This window comes from Cyanistes caeruleus, chromosome 7, assembly GCF_971803275.1.
Source record: "Cyanistes caeruleus chromosome 7, bCyaCae1.hap1.1, whole genome shotgun sequence".
Lineage (NCBI taxonomy): Eukaryota > Metazoa > Chordata > Aves > Passeriformes > Paridae > Cyanistes > Cyanistes caeruleus.
The window spans coordinates 38,384,789-38,398,752 of record NC_141707.1 but is presented as its reverse complement, the minus strand read 5'-3'; positions in this window follow the sequence as shown (position 1 = coordinate 38,398,752).

The following is a 13,964-nucleotide window of genomic DNA, read 5'->3' as shown; positions in this document are numbered from 1 at the left end:
TATCAGTTATTTCATCACACTGGTGAATTTAATGAACCTGAAGGTGTGTGTTATTTTAGCACTTGCTGCAGCTCCTGTGAAAACCCAATGGTGCTAAAATCTGTAAACCTGTCACTGCTTAAGTAATAACCTTGTTAAAAGCATCTTCATTTAACTTATTTCAGCTTTTGCAGAATGCAGGTTTTATTTTATCAGTGCAGGGAATAGGTGTTTCCAACCAAACCACTTATTGTAAATATAGTTAATTGTAGTTCATTAATTTATTCTCAGTGTTATTGCTTTTATTTTAACACTTAGTTTAAATTAAGTGTTGTCTAGAATTGAGTTCCCATTTTCGATTTTTTTTAAACAAACTCTTAATTTATATAAAATATCTTTGGTTAGAACAGTAAATTTTATTCTGCAATATGGAAAATGCTCTTTGCATTCATTAATATCCCTTTATGCTGCAAGAAATGAGCTTTCTTCCTTAAGAGCAGACAGGAAAACAAAATGAGATTTTTTTTTTTAATCTTACCACTGTGAAATTGGGCATCTTCCTTTCATTTAAAAATATAGAGAAAATGAAATATTGATGGCATGTGATCCAAATTATCAATTGATCCCTGCAAATGCACATCTACAATTATTGAAATCCTGGCAATAGAAGAATGGGAACTCCCTGCTATTTAGCACCATTCAGCAGAAAGAGAAGTGTAATTTGCACCATCACTTTTTTTATAGCACCAATGATACTTCCGATATTATTACACCATGGAGTTGTTTGTGACAAATTATAAAAGTATCAGGTTCCCAGTAAATTATTACAAGGTGGGCAATTATCCATCCATTAATACTTTTTTGTCTTTGAGACCTGCTGTGCTCCCTGGTGCTCCCTGGCAGACACATCCCAGGGGTGCAGACCTCAAAACTGATGCTGGATGCCAAATGGGACACGAGCTCGTGATGGCAGAAGGGCTGCAGTAGAATCCCAAATGTGTTGGCTGCTTTGAAATTATAAGAATTATCTATCCAGGTTGCTCCCATTAGATTGTCATTTGATTGGGGGGTCATTTATTGTTTTTTCTCCCTCAGCTTAGCTCTCCTTCCCCGAGTGTTTCTGTTTCAGTGGCTGTTGAGCCATGTCTCAGAGTAGGGCTGTCACTAATTTAAATCAGGATATCATCATCCAAGAGAGCGTAACATCCCCAGCCAGGCACAAAGCTGACCTGGGTTATTTCATTGTCTCTCATTACAGCTTTCTGCTCTAGCCAGTCTTACTTCACAAACAAGCTGAAAATGTAATTAACTTCCTCCTTTCTTCCAGTTTTGGTGCCAAAACCCCGCAGAGAGGTGGCAGTGCAGTGCAGACCCCTGGGTGGGTCCTACACAGCAAGAGGGATGCTGTAGGAATTACTCCATACCTGGATGTTACAAGCAAGGATGGGTGAGCATGGTCAGCAGGCAGCCCCAGAGGTGGGAATGAGGAACTGAAATGGGGCTGAAGGCATCAGCATCCCCCACTGCCCTTGTGAGCATCTCAAACCCGAGGTGGGAGCACCCAGATCTGGTCTCCAGGATGGGAACACCCAGATCTGCTCTGGTGCTGCCCAAAGAGGTGAGGGGTAGGAGGAGGGAACACACACTGCCCACGTCTTGTGTCTACAGCGGGGTCATCACACCACAAATTAGGCCTTGTCTCAAGCCAGAAGAGTGTCAGTGTGCCCCAGGAGCTGCAGCAAACAGAGGAAGAGGAGGGAAGCCAAACTGCCTGTGCCTGACCACAGCACCAGGACTTGGGGCAGAAGTTAGGATGCTCCAAATCCCAACAGCTGCAGTGCGTCTTCAGTGTCTGAGAAACCAGACCAAGCAATTGAAAAGGAATCCAGTTGTTTAAGCTTAGGCTGAGACTGTGTTTGTGTTTGTTTTGCTTGTAACCTTTCATTTCCAGCCTTCCAGCTAAAAGCCTGACCTTACATCTTGCTTAATAAACCTTTTGAAAAAGCTTTACTTTATCATCCAGCCTGGCCCGTGCTGCAGGGAAGATGGATGGGAGGGAATGGGTGAAGCTTTGGAGGTGCAGAGGCACATCCCAAGGGTGCAGGGTGGGAAGCTGGGCTGTGTCCTGCCCTGAAATGCTATTCCACAGAGCCATGAGCGCTCCTGTGAAGGGTTAGACAGCCAGGAGAGATCCTCTGCTAAAGCATCTCACTCAGAATGCATTCAGAGAGAATACAGATGTCTGGAAGTGTGCAGAAAAGGATCTTGCTGATAATGATCCAATGCAATTTGGATATAAAAAGAAGTCTGCAAATGAAAGGGTTATTTTGGAGCCTGGAGCCCTGGGAGCTTCCCTGCTGCAGAGCCAGGGGTCCATGAGCCCAGTTTGGTGTGGTCAGCATCACACTTCCTCTGGAGCTGCCACCTACCTCTGCCTCACTCCTCCCTGTCTGTAAAACTGCACCACAAGCTCCTTCTGGCCCTGAACTCAGCTATGAGTGTTGGTAGAAACATTTTGAGCCTTTTCTGCTCCAACGCAAAAAAAAATTCCCATATCAAACATCCTGCCTGCCTCCAGAAGCCCTGCGTTACCTCACGGCATCCTGTGCTGCCACAATCCACAGAGACAAGAAACAAACCCAACACACACAGGATAACCCCAAATCTGATGATCAGGAGCTGAATTCAGCTGTCAGAGGGAAAGAAAATACCAGCATCACCATTCCTCAGGGCTGCAGCACAGGGAATCCCAGCAGCAAAACTGCAAAGGGGATTCTCCTTTCTGACAACCAGCATAACCCAGCCCAGAAATGGGTTTTATACCCATTCACAAGGTATTGACTTTGGTTTATAGCTAAAGCTATATAGTATTTATCCCCAGTGCTGAGACACAAATTAATTCCAGGTAGGATTTCACATTAATGATCTGTTCCTTTCAGTGTCTAGAGCCAGCACAACATAGTTCTGTACCCATTCCTAGCACCAAACAGGAGTGAAGTCAATATTATGTTTATGGCTGTAGTGCCAAAAATGTAAGATTAAATTTAAAGTTATGGAGCAGAAAATTTGAATTTAAGAAGATTTTTCGTTAAGCCAGCATACAATTATCCCTCACACTGACACAATGGTAATAGCAATTTGACCCACATAACTTTTTTGTTTCTTAAGTTATACTATTACAGACCAATTACACATTCTTTAAAGAAATGTTATTAATTATTGAAACATTAAAAAGCTGAGGTCATTGTTTTTGTGCACTCAGCATAGCTTTTAAGACAGATTATAGGGAGAGAATCTTTTGGAGGATAGCCTTAAAATATTCACCAGTGCAAGAACAATTTAATGAAATTCACATTTATTTCAAGGATTTTTTTTAATTAAATCTATTGGTTGTTGGTATCCGTAAACCCTTAAGAATAAACACCTGCAGTGTTTTATTATGTAAAAAGGTAGTTTAATTGCATCATATTTATCACAGACAAATCAAGCCCTATTCAGAAGATAATAATGACACAGTAATTGGACCAGTAATTGGTTCAGGATGATTCAATATTGTACTAATAATCATAAATACAACTGTCTCCTGCTTTGGTACAAGGCTGACACTATATTATAGATTGGATTTGGTGCAATAAATATCCATGAACTGGGTCCAGTAGTGCCCAGGTCTTGAGTTCAACTGCCTTAGTAAATAACAGGTACCTCATAATGCAGCCTACACGAGCAATCATTGTTTCCTGGAGGGAAACACAGGGAATACTGCTTCTTTCTGCATCTGGGAATGGCTGGAAGAGGCATCCTTACAGCAGTGCTTCCTTTGGCTCCTTGCTTTAAGCATTTGCCTCAGAGATGATTCCACTCCAAGCAAACCTGGTCATGCTCAGAGCCAGTTGTAAAGCAGATCTGTGTGGTGAAAATCTTGCTTTTCTTTGGCTTTTCACTTATTTGCTTGCATTCCTGACAACTGGGGAAGTGGCACGCTCCAAAGAGGCACAATTTTCCAAAAATGCTCAGCATCGGCCCTCAAACCCTCCAAGGAGAAAAAGGATGGGAAAAATAACCCAAAACTGGGCACCCCAAACTCCTCAGCAGCCAGGAGATACACACGGTGTGGTTTGTCCCCAGTGGGCCACGGGGGTGGCTACTGACGAGCTCCTGTGGGCCACCAGACCCCTGCAAACCCCTGGAATCTCTTATATTCTCCACAGAAATCAGTACTGCTGTTCCTTGCTTTAACTCCACCTTTTCCCTACATTTCCTGTATTTCCCTGTCTGATCCAGAGCACCACCACCCAAAGTGAGGGGTTTTCCTTGCTCCCTGCTGCCTGCATGGCACCATGGGGGTCGTGCTGCAGCATTTTGGCAAACCATGATTCCTGTTTCAAATGGGAATGCTTTTGTCTTATAAAACCTAGGGTTTTCTTTTTATTTTTTATTTGGTTTTTTTTGTTTATTTTTTGGTTTTTTTTTCCTTAGGATAACATTCATTGAAAATAATAATGATAAAAAAGCCTTTTTTGGTTCCTGAATGTGACGTGCTACACTTAGGTCAGAGCTCCCCAAACACAGATAGTCCAAAATAAAAGTACTTATGAAAAAAACACTCATATTCATATTTCAGTTAGAAAGAGACGTCAGCATTTCAAAGACCCCACAACTTCACTGGATTTCACCTCTGGTGAGCTTCAACCAGACATTTTCAGATATTCCTGCTTTTCTAGATGTTCCTGATATGAGTTGAACACCTGCTTAGTTTCATGTTATCATGTTTTCCTTATTGTGTTTTATTATTGTATTATTTATTTATTGTATTTATTATTTATATTATTTTATTAATTATTATTTTATTAAAGCATTATTTATGGTATGACATAAATCAGCATAGTGGCATCCAGCTTTAATCTATTTTCTTTGCTCTGTGCATGAACATAGAATTTTTAGGAATATGACAATATAGCAATGAAGTATGGGAATAGATATAGAAATTTAGAAAATATTGAATTTTTAATTAATTTCCTTTCTTGACTTGTGTGAGGAGGAGGGAGTGGAAATCTAAAGAAACAAACACCAGGGCCTGGTGGCAAAGGGTGGCTGGCAGGAGGTGGCAGCCCTGTGTCCAGCTGCTGGTTTTTTGAGGGGTGATGCAGTGAAACAAGAAGCACAAACCCACTCCCGTGGCATTTCATGGTAGCTGTGAACACTGTTCCTGCCACCCCCGCGTTCAGAGGACCCAGGGCACTGCTCCTCCACCAGTGCTGGGCCCTTTCAGAGGGAGCCAAAAGGGAGTGGAGCCTCGTTAGCCCCAAAACAACCATCTGTAATCACCAGACACAGAAAATTGCTTTTCATCAGCGCCTTGTATGGAGCTGGAACGGAGATAACACAGCTCCTTTACTGCCAGGGCAAAAGATCAGTGTCCATGCCCCTGGCTTGGAAGGACACCCTCGGCATATCGATTGTAAGAATTTACCTTTATTCCTGTAATTTCCCTGCACTGGAAGGAGGAGCAGCCAGGCCCAGGTTCCAGCCCGAGGTGGGCAGTGAGATTCTGACATGTGCCTGGACATCTCCCTGGTGCCCCATCCCACTGGCTGACACCTCCAGCCCAAAACACAACACCTGGAGGGAAGGAGGAATGTGAGGACTGCAGGCAGAGGAAGAGACAACTCGCATTGCAGGAGATACAGAGGGGAAACCCTCGAAGATTCTACAGCAGAGCAGCCCTGGAACGGGCACTAAGGCTGAAATGAATCTGTACAAATGGAATTCCATGACAGAATGGCACCAGGGGACCAGCTCCCTCCTAATGGGGCCAAAGGGATGGAGCCCAATCACACCAGTAAGGTGGCAACCAGGGGAAGGCACACAACACCGAACCATCCCTTTTAATTATTTTTTCCCCTTGGCGCTCCATCCCCATGCCACTTTTTTCCCCCTTTTTCCTGACTCTCTCTTACCTTAGCCTTGTGCAGGGAGGAGGGAAAGGTGAGAAGACAGGAGAGCTATCGCTGTGCACAGCCAGGCAGGCAGGCAGCAGAGGTAGATGAACAGAATGTGTTGAAAGCATCATGATCCAGCGCCAGGAAATAACAGTTAGCATATCCCTGAATGACATTTACAGGAAACCTATGTTTCCTTTTCAGGGCCATAAGCTTCAACAAACTGGTGTGTTCAGTCAGCCCTTCCCCATGTACAGTATGGATGCCACAATTTTCTCAGCATATGCTCAGCTGCGTCCTTCTGATGGCATCCATGTTGGCGCCTTTCCATCTATAGGCATGGAGGGATGTCTTCATCTTCTGCAGGAGTCTGGGGCTACTGCCAAAGGCAGGGATCCAAGCACCGCAGGCAAGGAAAGTGGATCATTTTGGTTCCTGAATAAGGATTAGGCTCTGCAACACCTGAGCAGTGAAAATCCTGCAGAGCCTTGGTGGCCGGAGCCAGGAAACGCCGCGGTTCTGTGGAATATCGCTGAGCCGAGCCCTATTTAACCAAGGTGAATGCTTGCTAAAGAGCAAATTAGAGGAAATTTAGGGAAAAAAATGGCAAATAGGCAGCCACATGTAATGTCCGTATAAAGGCTTCGATGGGTTTGGCTCTGATGTTTTCTCAACGTGTAACAGATAACACCTTCATTATCTTAACTCTCTGCCAGCCCTCACCTAGGGAAAATCCACACAGCCTTCACACCAAGAACTCCTTTACTTATGTGAGGCACAGATCCCTTTGATCTTTTGTTATATATGCTGAGGAGCCCAGTTACACATCACCCTAAGAACCAACACTAGTCAAATCCCTTTATTATTTACTTCCTTTTTAATCACAAACAGGAAAAAGGAAAAAAAAAATCCTTCTATTTTCCCCCTGCAGCTTATCCATTTCTTGTCTTTTCAGAGCATGGGCCAAAATGTACTTTTCTGATTTGAGAAAGGAGGATTTCACTGAAGTAAACAGGATACCCAGAATTAAGGGCAGGAATTTGTCTACACACTGTTTTATCCAATCTACGTTTATCGTCTCTAATACATTTAGGAGAGAAGAAGGGAATTTATTTGGATATTAAAAGGCCCTGGAAATCATTCTCAACAAGGGATAAAACATTCCCTTTACATAAAATCACATTATAGAAAAAGTGTTCAAGTTAATTTAAGGGGAAAATTTAGAAAACAAAAGCCAAGTCGCAGCCACACACACACAAACTCGCCTCGCTCCTGCTTGGGGAAGAGAACTGAAATATTTCCTCTCCTCCTCTCTGGCCAGCTCGTTTTACAGAAATGAGAAGGTAACCTTATCGATCAGCAGTGCATAAAAGCCAGGCATACACAAAGCAGGGAGAGGTGGGTGATGTAGATGAGAAATAAAAGTGTTTTTATGGCTCTGCACCTGATCAGGAAAAATCTTTTTCAGCTCAAACACATGAAAGTTGTCTCCTACTCTTAAGCCGTTTTTCACCTCTTTCATCAAACATGTGCTTTGCCCAAAGAAATGATGACAACACATGGCTAATTAACAACAAAGAATAATTGAACTATGGCTCTAACTATCTACCTTTAAATCAAAGGAAGAAGGCAACCAATACTAAAATTTAATCTGTCCTCTGGGGCTGGAGACAGCTTACAGGTTCAAGTCAGATAGCAAATGTAGCTAAATGGCAGTCAGAAAAGATCATGTGACTGGGGGCTAAAAACTAATTAATCTCCATAAAGCTGTAAGTGAGGTAGGTAAGATGACTTGAAATCTGATTACATTATTGCATTTAAGGAGGGAAAATGCAGCATGTATTTTTCATGTTGATTTTAACCACCTGAGCCCTTAATGACATTTTGTACCTTGAAAGAAAACTCATATTTCATTTATATTTTAAAAGACTTACAAAGATGCTATTGTCATCTGCACAGAATTTACAAATTTAGTCTAAATAATGCTGCTATGAATCACAGGGAGTGCATTTCTAAACTTTTTTTTTTATTCCATGTAACTATGGGAAGCCATAAAGCCAATCATTTAACAAAAGCTGAAATAAATCTAAGGGAAAGAATAATTTTACTACACACTCAAATAGAGGAGGGAAAAAAGACCCTGCATTCTAACTGACTGCTGAGGTTGCAGGTGCATTGCTCCTCTGACTTGTAACAATCTCCAACGCTAAATTTTGAATTAGTGGGAACACAGCGTTGATTATGGTTTATATTATTTATAAATTGTTACACAGGAAAAAAAAAAAAAGAAACCCAGGAAAACCCAAGCAAACAAAAAATTTTAGGTGGGTGGGAGAGCCCAGTTCAATGAATTTAGTCAAATTATTCATGGAATCAACAAGCGCAAATGTAATATTTTTAATTGTGTAGGGTGGATGTTAGAATAGGGGATAGGAAATGGCCTCAGGTTTCTCCAGAGGAGGTTCAGGTTGGATTGTTGGAAAAATTTCTGCAAAAAATCTGAAAAGGTTTCCCAGGACAGTGGTGGAGTCAGCAGCCCTGGAATTGTCTGAAGCACAAGAAGATGTGGCACTTTGTGATGTGGGTTAGTGAGCATGGGGGTGTTTGGTTGAAGGGTGAAAACTCGATCTTGGAGGGTTTTTCCAACCTTAATGATTCTAGGAACAGAAAGGAAGAGAGAGGGAACAGAAAACTGCAGCCACGTACCAAGCTGAAACCAACCCTGAAGTTAATTTTGGAGGTTTTAGTCATGGCTATGGACCGCTGTGCATAATCTCTGCTTCTTGTGCAGCAGCATCCATGTTAATATTACAGACTGGAAAACACCACAGACACACCAAAAAAAAATAAAATTATTATTAATAATAATAATAAAACCAACCTAGGAGCAGAGGCATTATCAGACTCAATTACATGTTTTGAAATTCAGTACCAGCAGTACCTGACAGCCTGTGCAGGGGGCTGAGACAGGGACAGTTTTACGTGATAAAAACCTGTACTTTTAAAATGTTAGTAAAATACTTGATATACACTGCTGAACGAGTATATAGTGGCAAGAAATAAACAGCATTTAACTTAACAAGCACACGTTTATAGGTATAATAATGGCATTTTGCACTTCTGCAACACCTTTGATCCCAGAATTTCTGAGTTCTTTGCAAGGATTAATTAATTAAGCTCCAACACGCCCCTGCACCAGATGTCATTAAAATACTTTTTATGGCCTACAAATTCTACGAAAGACACGCTTGTATTTCATGTCTTATTGTGCCTCCTACCCAAAGCAATTACTTTTCTCCTCACTTGGCTGTGTGGTGGATGAGAAATGATGGGGGGTCCTCCTGCCCCATTGGGCTGGGAGATTCCCTGGAAACTCTGAATCTCTTCTTGATGCTCAGGAAATTCAGGAGGTTCACACCTGTGTGAATTTGGGGAGTTCATGCCATTCACCCTCCTCTCAAGCAGCTTTGCCTGTCTTGCTCCTGAAGGCTCAGATTTTCCTTCCCCACCTCCTGTGTTGCTCTTTGCTATGACTGATCTCCCTGAAATGCTCCAGGATTTTGCAATTTTGCTATTTAGAGTTAAGAAGACATTTTTTCCCACATGGTGAAACTGCCATGTGGCTGCAAAGTGCCCCCACACCCCCCACTTCCCCTGCTTTTTTTTTTTCTCTCAGGAACCAAACCATTGCACTTCTTACATCTTGATTCCCGGTTTTGCCAGAACCCAACATGAATTGCAGTTCAAACCCTCCTTGCGAGTGATTTAAGGTAGAGCAACTTGGCAGTGAAACTTGCAGGGTGAGAGCGCGTGTTTGTTAAGTCTGGCACAGATGGATGCACCTCCTTGCATGAACCCTTAGCCTCCATGGGAAAAGGCAGAACATGGGAATCAGCTCCCAAACCTCATCCTCTGCTTATCACGCTTATCTGGAGCTGGCAGTGCATCTTTTCCTGGACTGTGGTTGGTGAAAAACTCCCACACGGAGCAAATTTTGGCTCTATGACTTATTAGACTCAGGAAAAGTCACACAGGCAGCTGAATTAAAGATTCTATTGCTGCTGGGCTCTTCCTTACACCTCTTTCTCTTTCCTCCTTTCTTCCAGGTACCTGATGAGATCACAGTGCTTGTGAGGCTGCTGATTCAAAAGTCTTCTCTACCTTATCTTTTATTTACAGAAACAGGTTGTATCTCCTGGCCAGCAATCAAATTTAAGCAAAGTTTGGCCAATGAGTTCAATTACTGGACATGCATATCACCTCCTAAAAATACACTTGATGATATTTCAATGTTACTTATACCAGCCAACCTTAGGCTGATTGTCCCCAGACATATTTATATTTTATCCTGGAAATCAAACACTTATAAGGAGCTTGTAAAAATAGGGAGACTGACTTTTTTAAAAGGCAGATAGTTACAGGACAAGGGGAACGTTTTTGAGCTAAAGGAGGGAGACCTAATCTAGGTGTTAGGAGGGAATTCTTGACTGAAAGAGGGTAGAACAAGTTGCCCAAATTCCTCAAGGCACCAGGAGAAGGATCTCCTTGGGACCCACCAGCCACGTACACTGGTGGCAAAATGACCCTCTCAGAGGGACAGCTCTGTGGGCTGTGGCCACAGGTGGTTTGGTGACACATTACACATCTATCCAGGACATTTTTACCATCCCACTTTTTATCAGTGAGATGGTGAAAATAAGAGATGTAAGGCTCTCACGGAGCAGGTGTGTCCTGACATTTCCTGACCTACACAATTATTTCTCAGAGTGCTGGGCACAGTCTGAGAGTTCCCTTCACCTTTTCCCATATTTTATTCTTTTCCTGCTGTAGGAATGGCTCACCAGAAGCCAGTTTCAGCGGTCCTGTGCTACCCTCCAGACATGGAGCACAGACTGTGCCCCTGCTCCTGCTTTCAGCAGATGTGCTGTCTGTCAGGAGCTGAGCCCTCCCTCAGACTCAGCATTTCCTCTGTCACTGTGCATTTTCAGGCCATAAAAAGCAACTGTCTGACCAGTGGACAGACACAACTCAGCCCAAAGCAGGGGTTTGTTTGGATTTTCTATAGCCCTGTGCCATAATGTTTTGTCTTGAGAGGTCTTGTGCCAGCTGCTTTTGAGAAAAGCCCTGCTGACCAGCATCCAGCAGAGCCTGCTCCTTAAGAAAGGTACTTTGTGCATTCCTGTTTTGAGGAAATTAGTTTGTTCCTTCCACAGTGCAATGAGAGGGAATCTCTAGGCCAGACTTCAGATTCCTGACATAATTCTCCACCTACTCAAGAACAGAACAAGCATGTTCCCAGCAGAGGTTGGGGATGTTGCTGTTCCATGTGCCTACAGAGAGCAAGAAAGGCAGGACTTCCCACAAAATTATATTTTCCTTGAGAGAAGAGAATCCTTTAAAAATAAACCATGAATTTTACCTTTTTCAGGTCACTTAGATAATGTAGCTGAGTCCAGCTGGGCTGAAGAAGTATTTGTACCATACAGACGCTGATACCACAGCTCTGTGTGCTTAAATATTTAATTCCACTAAGGTACTGTACAACCAAAATACCTTGGCTTAATTTAGGTTGCATCTGGAAACATGTCATTTGAGATGCCAAGAGGTAGCTTTCTAATTTTTTGCTTCTCTCTTCTCATGAATCTACAATTTCTGCTCCCAAGTTTAAAGTGTGTAAAAATTCAATTTTTTTTTTTTAAATAGGAAGATTATGCTGTAATCCAAGGGTTGTCTCTTGGTCTGAACAGCCCTTGGTTTTATATACTGGAGCCAAAGCATTAGATACAAATCTATCTGAAGGCTCTTTAATAAGAAAGATGGCAAGTAAATTCTGGTTTGATATAAAATCCAATTCAACTATTAATCACGATTGCAGATAATTCCTAATGTGGCACGATATCATTTAATTTCCAAAAACCAGAGGAAGTGACAGCGTGTATTTTCTTGAACTCACGTAATGATATCGTGCAAGGAAGTCCTTTCTAACCACTCCTGTGCACAGGTCATAAATTACCAATCAGACACATAGATCCCCCTTTAATATTTTAGAGTCTCATTTTTTTTGTGTATTCTTTTCTCTTGTTCATGCTTTGTCTTAACAAATATGCTTGGCCATAATGAAAATAAACCTGCTGAAGTCTCTGTGGCCTGAGACAAGCTATAACACATTTCTGCACCGCGGGGTGGGCTCATGGGATACCTACTGAGAAAATGCATCCCCCCCTGCGCATGCCCAGACTATTAAAATGAATTGACATGTTAATGCTGACAGGAAAAGAGCACAAGAGAGCTTGCTAAATTACTGCTCAGTCAGGCACTAGGAATTCCTGAGTGGCTAACTCCTGAGCAAAACCTGCAGCAAGGAGACAAGGAGGAAAAAAAAAAATAAAAAAAAAAGATAGAGAGAGAGAGGAAGAAAGGAGAAGGGAGGAAAAAAAGAGGTGAAGAAAAAAAAAAAAGTGGGTGAAAAAAAGAAACTTTATTGTCAAATGCAACAAAACAAACAAACAGTAAGGGTTTGTCATGTTAGTAATGCACCTACTCATAAATCATATGGATTTTAATCATACCTGCCACCTCAGCCTGCTTCTCCCCTGAGAAATTGTTTTCTTTTTGCTCCCTCCTTCACTCGCTTTCAATTATCTGGAAGCTGTTTCTCCTGTTTATTTATTTATCTAAAGTTCACATACAGTATGCATGCACAAATTTCCTCTGGGGGCCTGAGCCCAGGCAGATCATACAGGGATGCAGCGGAGCGTGGCAGCTAAACATCTCAGATGAATGTACTCAGCCTCCCAAAACCTGCTTTGGACCACGGTGACAAGAGGAGGGGAGGACAGAAAGTAATTAGTGTGTGTACAATGATGGATTATGGCTTAATATTCAGGCATTTCACCTTTGCACCGCTATAGGTAGGCCCACAGGATGACAAACGAAGTCCACATTCTTGCCAGTGAGGGAAAAAATAGAAGGAAAGGTGGGGGGGGAAAAGCCCCACAGGATTTTCACTCCTTTAGCCGTGTCCTCTGTTCAGTGAATAAATTGCCTTGGTTGTTTTAGTTACCTTTCAGGCCCTTTACAGTTTGGAAAATGCCAGATATGTGCACACAGGCATCCATGAGAAACCTGAGGGGCAGCTGCTTGGTGAATTTCTGACAAGCTGGCACAATACTGTTTTTATGTCTCACAGCTTCTATATGCAACTTTAGTACTACAGAGCAAGCCACTCTCTCAAATTTTAAGGAGAGAGTGAACTGCCAGTGACCTTTTCTCAGCTCTGGGAGGTGAGTGTACAGCACAGATCCATCATCAGAGGAAGATCTCATAGACAACTTTAGGGGAAAAAAAAATAAAAAAGCATCATTTTTGCAAGCCAGATTGAAGGAAAAATAGATGAGGAGAGTTCAATAAGGAGTTACAGCTACAGGTTAAATAGAGTTTTAACTCCAAAAATTAGTTTAGATTCTAACTGAGGCTCTGTATGTGTTTCAGGTCTATTGCAGCTTTTTCAGGAATGTTTGAAACTATAGTTGCTATGCGGGGTATTGCTCAATTAAAGGGACATCTAGACAGCTCTCCCGTTTGGAACACTTGTAGAAATTAAATGGATCACGTGCAGTTTGACATTTTGCAAAATAAAAGAATAATTGGGGCACCGTATTGTTTTTTGCCTTTTAAAGAGAAGAGTGAAGCTCACCCCGTGAAGCTTAGCTGGATCTGGAATCCGGGTCCAGATTTCTTCCCCCCTCTGCTTTCTCAGAAAAATACTGAGGCTGCAGTTAACCCTTGCAGCACCACACACTTCCTACTGGAGATTTAATTCACCTCTGGCCTGATACTTTGAAGCAGTCAGAACTTATTTAGTCAAATTCACATGAGGGGAAGTAGTTGCCTGCTGTGGCAGATTCTGCAGTTCAATATTTCCCTCTGAAGGCCATGACCTGATTATGAGACAAGTCCTGTGCTTCATGTCCTTTGAATAAAGACCTTCTGGAGGAATTCAGCTACCTGCCAAGGTGAGGTGTGTGGTGAGAGCTGGTTCCTCAG